The following is a 4,648-nucleotide window of genomic DNA, read 5'->3' as shown; positions in this document are numbered from 1 at the left end:
ACCCGAAGCCCCGGTCCACACGCTTGCTGTCACGTCTGACTTTCTTTTTTTTTTTTAATCTTCCACCCTTTTCACTCTTGCACCTTTCTCTGCGTGACGTCCGCACACTCACAGCCGACAACGAGGCGCTCTAAAGAGGCCATGCCAGCGTACTATCCGAAGGGAAGATGCCTTTTCAGCAATTATCTTCAAACATGTATAATTTATTTTGACACAAATCTCTGAATTCACTTTACACGGTCTTTAAGGATTTGAATCAGTACTGTCTATTTTTTTTTTTTTTTTTTTTTATATACTTCTACCTAATTACAGTGTGAGTACTTTTGCCACCTCGGATAATTAGCAACCATGATGGGAAAAGACCAGCGGGTATCACGATGCGCTGAAAGGAAATGTGGGCGTTAGGCAGCCAATTAAGCGATGCTGGATCAGGCCGCCGTAAGCTTTATTCAGCAGCCGCCTGACATGCGAAGAGCGTGAGAAGGTACACTTGAGCGGTCGGTCTCGTCCTCACTTATCTGCGCGCCGATTGCAAGTTGACTTAATACGGCGGTTACTCCTCCCGTCGCGTGCTCGCCCTGATAAGAGCCATGTTGTCAGAAAACAGCTCAGTCTTAGCTGGGGCAGCTTCAAAATGACTGGTTTGAATTCAATGTAAGTATACCAGCAGCGCGAGTTGAACGGAGTTAGATGGTGTTCATTGTGAATGACAATATCGTTATTTTATTTTATTTTATTTTTTTGTCTTGTAGGGGTAAAAATATGGAGGACGGCGATGCCTGCAGTCCAAAGAAAAGTCAAAAGAAGCAGAAGAAGCAAGATAAATGGAGAGCAGAGAGACCCAGAGATCTTTTTGAAAAAGTCTGTATGGCTTGTGAAATCAGGCGCCTGTTTTTTTTGTCCTTTTGTTGATTGTACTCTAAGGGATTTATTTTTATTGTATTTTTTTTGCCTTTTCTCTATCTCAGCTGGATTCTTTACCTGAAAGCAAGCAGCAGGAGATCCAAAGGGCCCTCCATCTTTTCTCTTTTGGACAAACTATGCCAAGAACGCTGCAGCAGGCCATGAGACGCACCTACAAGTTCTGGCACACCCAGCCAGTGCCAAAACTTGGTAAAAACATTTTTTTTTAAAAATGTATATAATAGTATAGTGTAGATATTGGGGTAAATGTTGGCCAAGGATAGCAGATATCCTCTGAGATGCACCTCCATATGGCAACAATATAAACATAATAATGTACAGTTTTCATACTATTAGAGAGGTATTAATGAAGCCTTTTCCAGGCAATCATTGAAACTTTTTGGAAAAAATACAGTATATTGTATATATGTATATTTTTCATGTACTACAGAACTATTAGGGTCACCTTTCAGTGTGATACAAAGGAAGCAAAGTACAGAGTTTTTTTTTTTTTAACAATGATCTTGCATTGTGTCTAATGAGCTTGTGTACCAGATTCATTGATAATCTTATTCATTTTTCTATGGTGGAAACCAGGTGAAGTGGTCATAAGCCACGGCCAAATAAGGGAGGGTGAAGCGAGTGCTCGAGAGGAGCCCTACTCCCTGCCTCCAGGCTTCTCATTGGGACACTCTGGACCCGAGCAGCCCCTCGGTGGTACGCAATCTCTCTGTTAAAGATGTTTTATTCACATTGGGAAAGTGGGGAAAAGTTTCACCCAAAGTAAGCTTTGGTTCCACTGCAAGCTACAGTAAAGGAGAATTGCTTGCTGGAATCTCACCGCTTTTCCCCCCGCATCTTTTTCAGCGGCAAGAACTTTGCACACTACTCAATGGAAACTACACAGAAGATGATGACAACACCGTCACGTACGACTTCTCTGTGGAGTATCTGCAGTGGTAAGACCAAAAAAGCATGGTGTTCCTTTTTGTTTGCTCGATTTCACTTGCAGTTTTTTTTTTTTTTTCTTCCATTTGAAGTTTTCTCGGTGCAGGTCCCGCTTGCATAATGTCCGTAACGCTTTACATTCACAGCGTCCAGCAGCGGCACCGTTCCGCTCGCTGCATGTTTCATTCCGTCTCGTCAGGGGCTGAATGTCTCCGTTCAACTTCTGCCAATCGGGGCCCTCCACGTCGCTATATCAGTAAAAAGCCTGCTTCTTTAATCTCCTCGTTGACTCCTTTTTTTTCACCCCCTTCTATAATCTACATAAATGCTATCTATACCTTCAGGGAACACTTACATCCAAACATAATATCACTTACTTTGAAATGAATAATTAACATTCCTGGAAGTTGCGTTCTCCTCTGCCCGAGGTCGAGGCAAGAGTGTGAATTCATTCCACCTCAAACACGCTGAGCTGTTAAGCCGCCCTTACCGTTTATTCTCATTCATATTGCACCCTGTGTTCTTCTTTTCCCTCTTCAGGGTCTTGCAGCCCCCAAATTGGCTGGCCCACTGGTACTGCGGCATCAGAGTGGATTCCAACAAGAAGCTGGTGGGCTTCATTGCCGCTGTCCCTGCAGATGTGCATATATATGACACGTGAGTAACTCTAAGTGTAAGTAATTATACAGTATACAGTACAGGTAGTCCAACTATAGCAGGGGTGGGGAACCTACGACCTGCGGGCCATGTACGGCTTGCGAGAGCATTTGATCTGGCAAGCAGCACAATTCATAAAAACAAATAAAACACAAGGAACTGTTAATAAAAAGTGTCCCCCAAAAATGTAACCTACAATTACATTCTAAAAACAGAAAAAAACATTGATGACCATAATTAATTAACTCATTCACTCCTAGCCTTCCCAGTTAACACAGATATTTGACTTGTAAAGCCGTCAATGGCAGTGAACGGCTATAACTACTTTAACCGTGATTCTCAAAGTGGGTATGAGTACCACCAGTGGTACATGGGCTCCCTCTAGTGGTATGTGACAGAATCGCTGAATTAAAAATTTAAACTGTGCATAAGGGAGTCAACTTTTTGTTAGCTACAGTGAAGTTAATTTAACTTTTACAATACAGTACAATACATTTAAATACACTAAGTGCAGTGTTAACCACTCCAGTCAAGTACTTTTGCATGACAGAAAGTTTGAAACTATGACATCTACCGTACGCAAAGTACAGTTAATAAACTTCCGTGCTCCGACTTTTTTGAGGAGCTATAGTGCATTCTGATTTACAGTTTTAGCAGTCAGAACTTTTGTGACGCCAATAAAATAGTACCACTTTGTCAGAAAATGTTGTTCTGCAGGGAGAAGCAGATGGCGCAGATCAAATTTCTGTGCGTTCATAAGAAGCTGCGCCTCAAGCGAATGACCCCGGTTCTGATCCGAGAGCTCGCCAGACGGGTCCAGCAGCGGGGTGTCTGCCAGGCGGTGTACACGGCGCCCGTAGTGCTGCCGACGCCGCTCAGCTCCTGCAGGTATCCAGCTCGAAACGATTGGTCTGCCTTTGATTTAAAGGCGCCTCCGCTCCAGTGAGACGAACAGACCGCGAGACATTTATGATTCGTTAGAACGAGTCCCTGTCGTGTTATGTGCCTCCACCAGCTGACATGAACCAAAGGCCTACGGGCCACGTGCGTCCCTTGGGACCATTTGATCCGGCTGGAAATGCAATTTCGAAACCCAGAAAATCTATTTTATTATGTATACTTTTGGAATGTGGGAGACCATGCAAATGCGAGGCAGGACTCAAATCCAGAAACTCCGAACTGTGGGGCAGAAGTGAAAACTACTAGTTCGCCATCTATATAATCCAAAACACCCACATCCCCAATGAGCGCAAAACGCCTTATAACTACTACGACTATTAGTAATATCAATAATAAATTGGTTTTATATTGCACTTTTTGTACCTGTGGAAAGGAAGTACTTGGAACTAAAGTATTTTGTCGTCATCACACCCCATTGATTCAGGATTCTTCCGTTTCAAAAAGCAAAAATAGTTTACGCCACTTTCTGCTCTGTGTCAAGGTCCGATTTGTGAACATATCACTAATTATCCTGAAGTAAACACAACTTCTAAGGTGGTCCACTTACCACAGATTGCCCTTGTTTTGTTCTGAATGCGGAGATGAAATGATGAAATGGAAAACAATATACAATTACTTAGGTGAATTACTTAGCTAGGTTTTAGCTGTTTAGTTAATTAAAGTTGAGGAATGTCAAAGTGTCCCTTGCATCCTTCTATATTGCATAAATATATATTTTATTTTTGTTTTTTTAATATTATATATATCCAGTTTGGACACTGCAGTACTGGAGTGACTCCAACTGGAGACACATTTCTTGTGTGTTTTAACATACTTGGCCAGTAAGGAAGATTTGATTCTGATTCTGATCATTACCTTAGATTGTGGCATCGACCTTTGAACCTGCGTAAACTGACGGAGGTCCAATATCCAGGGATCCAAGGAGACATGCCCCTGCAGAGAGCGCACAAATTCTACCGCCTCCCTGAAGTGGGTGCATGCTGCCACCAAGAGGCAAACACGTTGAAGGGCCTTGAAAGTTTTGTTGACTTTTTTTTGCATTGGCCTGTGAATGATTTCCTGTCCCCTTGCTGTCTTCAAGGACACAAAGACGCCAGGTTTGCGCCCGATGACCAAAGACGACATTGAGAGGACGCATAAGCTTCTCCGAGCGAACCTCAGCAAGTTCCACCTCAAGGCC

At 42.9% G+C, this 4,648-nt stretch overlaps 1 pseudogene; it reads left to right on the top strand.

The window, feature by feature from the left end:
* Positions 1–420: 420 nt before the first annotated feature.
* Positions 421–4,648, top strand: part of LOC133395250 (glycylpeptide N-tetradecanoyltransferase 1-like) — a 5,411-nt pseudogene continuing 1,183 nt past the window's right edge.

The sequence above is a fragment of the Phycodurus eques genome, chromosome 19 (genome assembly GCF_024500275.1).
Source record: "Phycodurus eques isolate BA_2022a chromosome 19, UOR_Pequ_1.1, whole genome shotgun sequence".
NCBI lineage: Eukaryota > Metazoa > Chordata > Actinopteri > Syngnathiformes > Syngnathidae > Phycodurus > Phycodurus eques.
This window is presented reverse-complemented; position numbering and strand designations above follow the sequence as displayed.